This window comes from Bombus vancouverensis, chromosome 9 (assembly GCF_051014615.1).
Source record: "Bombus vancouverensis nearcticus chromosome 9, iyBomVanc1_principal, whole genome shotgun sequence".
Taxonomy (NCBI): Eukaryota; Metazoa; Arthropoda; class Insecta; order Hymenoptera; family Apidae; genus Bombus; species Bombus vancouverensis.
The window spans coordinates 12,896,117-12,908,291 of record NC_134919.1 but is presented as its reverse complement, the minus strand read 5'-3'; the positions used below and the strand labels follow the sequence as shown (position 1 = coordinate 12,908,291).

The following is a 12,175-nucleotide window of genomic DNA, read 5'->3' as shown; positions in this document are numbered from 1 at the left end:
AATCTCTTACATGGCTTCTTACGTTAAGTATCCTTCACGGTACGATTAAAGTCTCTCCTATTCTATTCTCGTACTAATCAAACTTATCGTCTTATGCATTACGCAGTATACATTACCATCTTCTTCAGTCGCATGGAACGGTGGTCTGGACACAAACTCCAAGGATTACCTGGACCATGTTACGTAAACGTTGGTCAGGGAACAAGACGGTCGGAGCCGAGTCAGGGACTTATGCCTAACTAATCATTGCTTTGGCGATTAAAGCGGAGACACGATCGAGGAATGCGAACTCTCCTGATGATTCTCCAACGGGTAGCTCCGTGAGCGAACTTGGCCGCCGCGCAACCGACCGCAGATCCGCTCTTCCGTAAAGTTTGCATCAAACGGGTGCTCTAGCTGGCCAGAGCATCGACGAAACTCAGCCTGTGAACTCTCCTAATGTCGTTTACACGTCTGCCTGTGGAGGTTTTTCAGGCCACAGACAAACAGAGTCCGCTAGCCAAACAAGGGGGAAGAAGGAGGAGATGTAGCGGCAGTAGCAAGGCAGAGAGAAAGAGAGAAGGAAAAGGGAAAAAGCGAACTGGCTAATTACAGAGACTTCTCTGTTCGGGCTACTAAATTTGAAGCAAAGCTGGCGCGTTGGAGCGGACTAATTGTAGTGTGAATGATTTACCGCCATCTATGGCTGGTCTTCTTACAAAATTGCCGTACGAGGTATCACGGCTTTATGCTCCTGTGATCATCGCGAGTTGGAAAGTTGACGGACCAGTTCGTTTTCTCTCAAAGTAATCGAAGAAACAGGCAACGTTACAAATTGAATTGCTGATTAAACTAAAACGTACAATAAACGCGAATGTTGGATAATATTTGTTTAACGTAGACAGACGATGATATCGAAGGTTTGTTTTCAGAAGTGTAATAACACGACGCTTCGTACGAGGTTCGTTTAAAGAGTGCATCATTCTCTCCTCTTAACCTCTTTCACCTGCAATTGTGTTACGCGTCGATCGAAATACTTAAAATAGTACATATAGTACATTATAGCGCGTAAAGCAAAGGGAACGAATACGAAATCTGCGTCGGTCCAACGCACAACTACATACTCGTCCGTTTAAATAATTTTATCGGTTGTTCAGGTAGCAGAAACGAGAATCAGAAACTACGTTGCAGGTGTTCATGTTGACCAGAAAAACCTGACAAAAACAATAATACGGGAAACCCGTACGAACGCCAGGAACAGATATAAGCTGCCTATTAAATCCAGCTGTGAGTCTGAAACTACCAAAAACTAGTCATCGATAAAAACTGCACGATATCTCCATCGTGCTGCCCCATAAACTAACTTTGCCAAACAATTGTACCTTTATATACATTGGTGTTAATCAGAGTTGTGAAAAAACCAAAGCAGAATTTTTGCGTGCTGAACTTCCTGCCGTGTACACGTTCAACTTTCGACACAGATCTCGATAGATTCAAGTTTCGATTTTACGTCCCGAGAGAATTCGGCTGTCCCGTTTATCGCGGTTCACCGTCACCACGTATTTCGCATTATGGTCGATCCCGGCTGCCTGCCACCGGAAACCTGACGATTTAAATTTAAACGAGTTCGCCATGATGCGTGTATGCGTCTCGTTCAACCACTCCTCGTTTGTGGTAAGATTATTCGCCACTTGTTTCATGGATCATTATATGCGTTTTCGAGTTCAGAAAAGCGAAAATCGAGTAGCCTTCAAACCGCTCTACCACGCGTTGAATTGCCCTTTCAGTTCGGTTGTAGAGGAACGAAACCGATTCAATTCCTGAATTTTGAATATGCAATTTTTCATCTAAACTGGTTCTCGACCAAAACTAGGGAAATTTGGCATCGATTACTGCTCATAACCTGCGATCTTAGAGCAAGCTGCGCACCCTTGGTAAAGATCATAGGTGATACTTCTATTAAAAAGTACGCCTTTTTCATAGAACCATTCGCTTGAAGATGCGACAATAATATCGACTTTCAGCACACTATGAGCTCTCAATCTGTTTATAAAAAAGGCACTATGACGCAATTAAGGGATAATAATATTTCCATCGACAGTTTCTTTGAAGTTAAATCTACGCTGAAGCAATAAGCGATATAAGCAAGGAATCGACGACCGTATGCATTATTCGACCGCAAATCACGCGCATTCTAGACATCCTCGGCAAACCGCAGCTGAGGCGTTAATTTTACTATTATAACACTTCTATGGAAGGCAGTGGAATCCCATCTCTGGTAAGCGGTATGCACTTGCCGGAGAACGAAGCTGCCAACGACAGAAGTCGATCCATCCCGACGTTTCAGGTAGAATACTGATAAAGGAATTATCTCGGCGATATTCCACAGCGCGGTACACCTACGACATCATTTCTTATAATACCACCCCGTTGATCCCTCCAAGTGCAAAGGTAAGATGTTTTTGCCAGCTGAATTCTTCACAACACGCTCGAAATCCTTGCGGAAAGCTGTTTAAGTTGTAACCCCTGGCTGAGCCTAGTAACTGTTTGATGCGAGAAAATTGCGAATAGGATTTTAGGGGTGGATTCCTTAACATATTTCCTTTGCCGTCATACTTAACTATCTTTTTATTTTCTTTTCGATAATGCATTATTCTAAAAAATAATACGACAGGTAGGTCAGTGGGCACAACTCTCCTCTAACAATATTCAAGCGTTAATATTCACCGAGAATTTGGTAATTCGTTAGAGTGCGCGGTCACGACATCGTAAAGACGACGGGGAGGCTCGTAAACATTGGCGAATTCATTTTCCCTGTTATTCCCTCATACATATTCGATGGTCTAAGTGAAGGGACAGGCGGCGTGACGGGGATTATGCAAAAGTAGATATTCGCACGTCGTTCATACAGTCGATCTCGCGATCGTAGGACCCTCAAACCTCCGCACAGACGCGTATGTGCTGGTAATCGTTTAATGACGTTAAACGCCGTTCCATGATCCGTATTCAATTAGCGCTAATTCCGCTGGCGAATAAATTTGTGTACAGCTTTTAACAACCAGCGCGCGCTTGTTCCAAACAGAAAGACGGACGAAAGCGATATAACATATTAGGTACTATAATTAATTCGTACCGTTATAATCTATAACGCATCGATGCTAATGCCATTATCTAGTTGAAAATAGATATCTTGAACATGGTAAAAAATTGTTACGTTGGACGACAGGCGGAATCGCTGATTAGCGAAGGCTGTGTTAATCAGCTGCATGATGACTATTAAATTACGCTCAGGGGTAGCGTATTCGAGCATTCCTTGCGTGTAATTAACACGAAGCACTGAGCATTTGCGAAGCACAGTCTGTACCGAATACTCGAATCAATGCGTCCCCTACTTATTCATTTCCTTTAATCAAAGACAGCAGCCTGCGAATGTTCTATGTAGCGAAACACGTTCGCTCTCAAAGGATTAATTTCCCTGCGATTATCCATGCTCCAAAGAATCTTTCATTTGCACGTATATATTGTAGTAATCCTCGGCGAAAAAAATGTACTTTATCTAATCGATAGATGTAAATTTGTAAGAAATCTTCTTAATTAAGCAGATGCCAACTCCTCCCAGCTGGTTTATCATCTACACGTTTTCCAGTTCCAAACTGCCCATTGCAACGAGCAATTTGCATCTTAAGAAGCCACGGTTGACAGGTATTCCCCTGGAAGGTATAATTCATCTTCCTTTCGCTGACAAAATTTGTTAGTAGAAACGTCGCCGTAGAGTTTCGGCCGAGTTCACAAAGATCCAGTCGCGCAACAATCATCACAGAAAGAGAGACGACAGTCCCTTCTATGCCGTTGCTTGATGCAAGACGAGGACGGACGCATTGTGTTAAAATGCCCGTTCCCAGGGATTGGTCCGAAAGGAGCTTACTACGTGTACGCAGACGCGGCACGCCAGGTCAGTTCCGCATGGCGGATAGACGCTGGATTTATTGCTTTTGTCGCGGAAATCCCTATGGCACAAAGGCTTGGAAAAATTGCGGGATGACGCGACACACCTAAAGGAACACCGACCGGCCTTTCTTTCTTCCCGGATGATGCATTGGAAATTAGTGGATGTCGCAACTTCCTGCCCGTTGTTTTGTCGTAAAATCTTGTACAGCGGAATCCGCGAGCATAGATCAAATTTCAAAACGAAGAATTAATAGAATTGCACAGAGAATCTCGTGTTCTACTTTGAAGAATCAAGGTGATCGAACTTGAAGCTCGAGTATGTATCTCGAACGTGCACCAGCATCCTCTCCATCCCTAACATCACGACAGAGAAACAATTCCATCGTAAATATCAATGACTAGAGGTTGCGCAAACACGCGGTCCATCAGAATTCATCGGCATCAGAATACTCCCTGTTTCGCTGTCTCGCTCATTCTCTCTCTGTTTCCGTCTACTCGTAGAAGATAGGATCGAGGACATTTCCGAGATGTTCTCGAAAATCACCGGAGTATCTTGAGGCCGATGCTAATGCCCTGATGCGACATCTGCACCCTCGAGACGTCACGCAGATATGTCGAGTATCTCCTGGACATTACTGCATATATGCGACGGCAGACATTTCGCGGCCGGAGCAAGAACAGCAGGAACAAGTGGAAGCTCGAGTGTCGGATGGGGGATAGAGGTTGGTGGGAGGACAGGAACGTGTTATTGCACGGCGAAGAACTCATCAACGTGTTCCAGGCCGCGTGTTCGTGCTCGTTCGTGTGCACGTAGACCAGGGCTAAGCACAAAGGCATCAGCCAGCTCGTCGAACCGCTCGCGAACTGAAAATCCATGTGGCTGTGAGAGATGTATATAGATAGGAAGCTACGGTTACGTGTTCATCCTCTTCCTGTCTTTCTCTGCTATATGTGTATGTACATTGTACATTCTATGCAACAGCCGTATCTTAGTCTCTTCATCGACGAGGAGCGTTATCGCCCACTTAAGGCAATTTACTTCTCGGATCACTTGCCAAAAGCGAAAGGAGCCGGCCGATCGATGCCACCTGAGAGACGAATTCTGAGTTATCTTCTATATCAAAGGCATTTGAAAACGTTCCTGGTGATCTTTCACTCTAACCATATACTCTACACTCCACCTGGCTACTTCTACTGACACGCTATGTTTGCTACTCCTATCCGTAGTAGAGACGCCCGGTGATTTTAACTAGTAGCAACTTAACTCGAATAATAATTCTATCTGCAAGCAGCCACGTGTAACTATCTCTCGATTCGTTTCTTTTTCCAAAATATCCGACACGAAAGGTCGAAATGGATCCTCTTATGAATTGATCTTCTCTTAAAATCGAAGATATTAAAGAGCCACGTGGATTCGCTTTCCACCAGACGTCTATTATTCTCAATTGACACAGTAGAGAACGAGCGAACAATGACTTTTCCTATTCTTTCGTACAGAGAAGAAGAGCCAAATTAGTCGGCATCTATTTTTTTAGCAACAAAACTGAGCACGATATATCGACTGCACTCTGTTTCGGAAATCACCGCTTTATCAGAGATCAACATCGAATTCGAACCTTTATTCGTTTACGATATCAGATTTCTACGAAGAAACACGAAACTCTGGGAGTACTCGATATTTATCAATCTATGAAAACTTTTGAAATATTACTAGAAGATAAACTAGAATAGCAACCGGAAAAATTGTAGACGTCAAACTTTTCCATTTCTTTCGAAAGGTCTATAGAATTCGTCTATTCAATGGAAAATTCGTGAAACGTCTCGACATTGGTCCAAGATGTGCTGGATTAAATGTTCCATCCAGTTCTGTAGTCTCTATGAGAGACGATCGCTGATTTATAGAAAAAGTTGCCGGATTGCTCGAAAGCTTATTTGGTGGGGTGCTTGGAAAGCTGCAAGAGGACTTTGCCGGAGCTCGATGACCCGCGTTCAAGAAAAGTTTGTCGCACGGAAGAGCCTCAAAACTGTTCCAGGTTCTCCACTACAGAATTCGAGGGTCAGCGATCGAAACACAAAGACCACAAGATCGATGCAGTGCCGAAAATTTTACGATTTAATTTCCATCGGTCGTGACACGCGATAGTTCTATTCGTGACTTCCAGCTAACATGGCAACTGGCCAAACGCGAAATGCACGAAATGACGTGGCACCATCGCTCTTTCTCTCTTCGTCTCCCGGTGAAAAATGTTTCGTTTTACGGTCTAACTTTAGATCACCGTTTAAGCAACATATCGTGAACACGACCGCTGAAAGCTCTGACGATTTCTGGCCGATCGAACTCGGCAAAATACTGGAGCAAACCCCATCTACTCTCCTCCCGTCCGTTCCTAGAATTGTTTTACTCTGATTGTGGCATGAACATTTAGGGACCAAATGTTTTTCGACGTTTATCGACAACTCACGAATGATGAAGCTTTGAGAAATGCAATTTTTCAGAGAAAAGAGATTTTAATTACGACGACGATAAACTACGAGGTTTTTACACATTCTATGTGTCAGAAGTATGAAATTTGTTTGGTAAATCCAGCACAGCAGGAAATTATTCGCTTGAAATCGTTATTTCGTTTGTATATAGTAATACAAAGTACTTTTAAAAACGTTATATTCGTTTTGGGCATCGTTGTCTATTAACCAAAATGGGTAGAATGGATTCCACGATCGAGGGAGCACATCGAAATCACGAGAACGATCTTCCACTAACCGGTTGGCGGCGAGTTACGATCGATGGAACAGTAAAAATAATCTCTCGCCACGCGGAAAGCGAGAGACGAGATAGCGACAGGTATGGCGAGAAAAATAGAAAAACAGAGGAACAGGGGAATGGCCCATAGCGTTGAAATTTTAAAGCGACCGGGGAACCAACGACGAGGTCATAAACTTTCATTCCGATTTGGTAGTGGTAGCGAAAGGTGAAAAATTACCGACTGTACTCAACTCTTTGTCTGCCGATTCGTTTCGCACAGTAGAACTTGATCGAGTTCGATTTGAATCGAATCCAGCACTTTAAACATTGGTGAGAAATTGTCCTATCGATTTGAATTTAAATGCTCGATATGATGCTTCCATGATTCGAAATCGAAATTTCACGATTTGAGACGAGTTTCGACAAAACTTCTCAACTTTTGTTACTACCAGTTCGTTCATACACAACGTTCATTTTAATAGCTTTTGCGATCGTACGCGATGATCACGTTGGACCCACCCGTTTAATCGTCGTAAATGATGGCGTGAGTCCAATGGCGATTTCGACGATAGAACAAAATTTCTCCTGTCTACGTATAGAGAACGGCTCATTTATCTTCGACGACACACGGTGGAGCATGGATTACGTGCTTCGAATGCTTACGATCCCTTCTGTCGGGGATCTCGTTGGGAAAGTGCCGCAATATTCTCCGGTGTATGTTAAACTTTAGAAAACAGGCAACCTAGAAGAGCGGATTTCAATATCTATCGTTGAGACATCGATGGAACAAGAAGTGTTCGAGTAGCGAAGCTTACGCGTAGATATGCATCGATTTAAGTGACATTCCGCTCGAACAGACACAAAAAATGATTAAAAACGAGGAAATACGGTACTTAACGGAAGGATTAACTGGTATCTTGATGCTGGCTTGAGTATTCTAATCGCGAGGTTTATCGATTGTAGAGGGATTCGATGGTCTAGTGGTCTACCGATAGAGATGTACAATTATCGAGGACTCTAAGGTTGAAGCGGTGTAGTCATCAAGTGCTTCGTGACTGAATATTGCAGTTAGTTGAAAGTTCTAATTGCGGCGTATTATCCACTTTGAGAACTCTAATTGCATTTCCTGCTACTGCAGCTTCTGAAGATTCTTTCTGCTTCGATTGCCGAAACATCGAGTACCCTTTCATGACGATTTTCAAAAGTGTTATTGCTAATTATGTGCTTAATTATCGCGATACTTCAATCGCCAAATAACCGAGTCTGCCAGTCAAACTTTCAGCAAAATTCATCAAAACTCTACCAATTCATCCTGTACTTTATATTCGTTATTCGATTCGCATAACTCCATTTATATTCCATTGTGCGTTTAAATTCCAAGATCCTCGCATCCTTCTAAACTACGAACTGAATAAAGCTTACCATGGGATGGTATACACACAAACCGCAAGTTTTGATGAAATGCGTCTCTCCAACGATGACTCGAGTAACTCGAGTTCCTACGTCTCGCAGAATCGAGACACGAGCATGCGTCTCAACGACAAGACCGAAGACGAACTGCCTCTTTGACTTTGCTCTCTCTAACCTTTCTTTGATGGCTGCTTCACGACTTCGTTCTCCTGAAACGGATTGCTTCTCGCCGCATAATCATACCCCAGGCTTGTTCCTTTCATTGCCGCCTCCGCTCCGATATTGATTCAACATCCCCTTTGTTTTGTTTGATCTAATACCAACCAGCGTGAACGCGAGACTTAACTTTCCGGCCCAATACACTACCCCTCGAAAGATATTGCGTCTGTATCAATATCCAGTTCTGATAGCGAACGGTTGGGATATACCAGTGGGAATATTCCCCCGATATATCGTGCCGATATTTGTCCTACGTTTTATCTAAATTGACGTCTCAAGCGACGTTTTTGCTGGTTTTTTTTGTGGTACTACCGTTAAAAACAAGCGAATTACTGCGAATTTTTAAACGAACGAATCAAACCGTAAAGGAATCAGCTTACTGTGCGGTTTAACAAGATTCCCCACATTACTTTCTATTTTTCGAGAACATAGTGTTTATCGAGTTCTATGTGTATCTACATACGCATAGAAATACATTAATGATATCAACTGTTGAATAATATAATTAAAATAATTCCATGTGCAATTACGAATATTCTGAACGTATCATTTCATTTCGGTAACCCTTCCAATGTATATGGAATATTAAATATGTCTTTGAAATATTACATTACATTGGGTAAATTAATGGATTTCAATTCGGGTGTATGTAACCATGTTTGTTGTAACAGAGATTCATCCGGTAGGCAAATATAAGCAACCACAAAAATATAAATATTTGTCGAGACCATGCCCCGTATCTCGTCGATCAAGTATGTGGATGAATATCCAAATAAAAAACTGTATCGAATCCATGCGTATTTCGTGTTTTCAAAGGAATGTCTTCTACGATAAATTCGAGAGATTCTTAAACTGCGTCCTGAACAACTGCAGTGGTTGACGTTTCTCACATTTTCAGATGTTAACGTTCCGAAACGGACAAATCGTTGTGTATATTTGTCGACAAATGTTTGGCATACATTTATAACTCGGATGAAAACTTGCAACTTGCCATCGAATGCTCGACGTAGTCGACTTTTAATTTAGGATGTTTCACGTTCTAATAAGGCGAATCATAAGCAGAGTATAAGTTTAATACCTCGATCGTAGAGTTCTTGATATCGATACGAAGTATTGATACACTTGAATGATTAATTAGAATGAATCATGCGTAAATCAAATATGAGATATTAAACGTTTCGCTACCAATTATTGCAAGCTTCACAGCGATTGTTCAATATTTCACATAACATCGATTATAAATTAAAGCATGTAATTGAATCCGAGTCAGCGATATAAACTAAACTAAATGAATTTTGGACAAACCTACACGGAAAAATACTACCGTGTTTTATAACGAAACGTTGCAATTTCGGAGCGTCGAAGAATCCTGGTTCGAGCTTACGACTATGACATTCGGTACATCTCTACCAATCGAATGTCTAACTAAATTTTCAGTAGACGATGCTGCATCGAATTCGACTCGATTTCGCGTTTCGATTCGACTATACAGCACAAGGAATCTAAGTCGAACTCCTCTTATGTATGTAGTTACACAGAAATACGGTTGTATTTCTCCGAATCTAGTTAACAAAATTTGCCGATGCAACATGCACCATAAACTACACATATCTATAAAATGTAAATAGCGAGATTCAATTCACTTGCACGAATCTAATATCGGGAAAGCTAACAATTGCTAGCGACAATTTTTGCAACTGGTAACAATATAATAAGTAATATCGTTCGACCATTGAGCACTAGCTTCGAGCGTCTGCCTTGTCGCATACCGAAAGCATCTACTTCGTACTTTCTTTCTTCCCGCTTTACCAAGTAAGCGACATCGAAATTCTTCACGTCGAAAAGTTTCCGGCGCGAGTAATTAAGACCTTACAGGCGTGTAATGGCCGCATAAATCGGCCGGCCGTAACTTGTAATCCACTTTCGAGTTCGCGAGGAACATCGCGCCACCACCGCCACCTCCGCCGCGTTACACGTAAATTTCCCTGCCGGTTTATGCAAATTATTGATGGAACCCGGGGCTAATACATTGTCGCGCGTGCAACCGGAACCGCCGACGAACTCACACATTTATACAAGGGGAAAGGGGGCAACAGGGAGGGAGGGAGAGGTCTGGTGTCGATACATTTTCCGAAGGAATTACGAAAGCTCGCCTTCTTCCCCTTCCATTTAAATACCGCATAATAGCCCGATAAATAAACATCGCGCGATACCATAGCTTCGCAGACCGTGCGAAATTTATTTTCGACCGAGCTGGATCGAAAATACGACGCCAAAGGGGATGAGATCTGGAATAGAGCTTGTATGGGTTGCGATCGCGGGACCGATGATAAATGGTAATATTACCAGATATAATATACTATCGTGTTGAAAACTGGTAAAATATGATTTTCGGTTTATCCCCTGTAAAAAACACGTGTAGAATATGATTAACTGATCGAGTATATGATAAAATATCATAGGCGTTCGGATTAAATTCCTCTTTACTTGAAACACACTTATACACGTGTATATGTATAGAACGACAAACAATCAAAAAATTTCTGATAACCGCTCTAGAATGAGTAGACATGTGATCAAAGAGTCGCAAGAACAAATGGTAAAAAATATCGATGGTAGGACCGTTCGATGTATAGGCATAATTCTCGAATCTCAAGCGGCCGAGCAAAATCAGTTTCACGCAGACGCGCCGAAACTTGAACGCGAACGAGTCTCCGAGGCCGAATCCATCACTGTCAACGATCCGATTGCATTAGAGAGACCGCGAGGCGGACGATCAATTCCGAAACATTCTTACCGTGTACCAAGTACTACTCCGAATACCGTATGGGCGATCGGGCGTTTCTGCTAATTAACCTGCGCACCTAGTAGGCTATCGAATCTACCACCACAAATGTAGAATCACTTTGTTGTCTCAGACTCACCTTCAGATGCTCACGATGCTAGCTCCGCCGTGTCTGCACTATACAACACATATACACACGAGGAAGCGGGGTATGGTTGCACGAAGCACGCGATCCACGAGATTCCAATGTCGAAGGGTAGATCGAAGCTATGTTTTCGATACTCTTGTCGACTGTTGCTGAACGATTCGTGCTTGATTTGCATAAATGCTTCGTCGTCACGACACTGTTTCTCGGTTCCCGCTACGCGAATCACAGCTTCACGAAAATTATCACACGACACTGATGACCAACAAGCGAACACAATCACCGAGTGAGAGCAGCTCTATATATACATATACATATGTATATATGTAACGAGCGTGTCACGTTGTCGTTCCACGATTGCCGGATTGTTCACTGTTCGCGCGAGTAACTCTATCGTTTGATCCAGCCTGTGCTGCCAATGAGAAGAACGTTTCCGGCTTGAACAACAGCCTCGACTGGATCAAACGTCATCTTGTTGCAGAAATCCGTGCATCGTTCCGTCACGTTATTGCCGATACGTACGCGACGTGTCGCCGCGATCTGTCTCCGCGACAGTACACGATATCCGACTGAAATATTTCGAAAAGTAACACCGATATGCGCAAGACGAGGGATATATGAACACTGTGGCACACCGAGGAAACACGGACACGGAAACAACAAGCCAAGTAACGCGGTACACAACACGTAACGTCGCCTCGAAGCTCACGAGACGGACTACGGTACGAGAATGAGAAGGTCTGCGAGCATTCGCGCATCGCGACGCCAGAGACACCACACTATCCCCGGCGAGGCGAAGCGCGCCACGGTCGATTCTGCGGTTCCCACCTACCGACCGAACTGTACCTACCCTTCCTTATAGCGGTTCTTTTAATTTATGTTACACATTTGCCTTTTTTTGCCAGCCATTTATTTTCGATGATCTTCCTAATTTCCTTTCAAGTTT

At 43.0% G+C, this 12,175-nt stretch overlaps 1 protein-coding gene across 3 annotated transcripts in view; it reads right to left on the bottom strand.

Moving 5' to 3' along the window:
- Positions 1-11,931, bottom strand: part of NLG-4 (neuroligin 4) — a 261,998-nt gene extending 250,067 nt beyond the window's left edge. For all 3 annotated transcript variants that reach the window (XM_033345629.2, XM_076621322.1, XM_033345630.2), the window contains exon 1: positions 11,224-11,931. The gene's annotated coding sequence lies outside the window, so the exon portion shown is untranslated. The remainder of the gene's footprint in view (positions 1-11,223) is intronic.
- Positions 11,932-12,175: the final 244 nt, after the last annotated feature.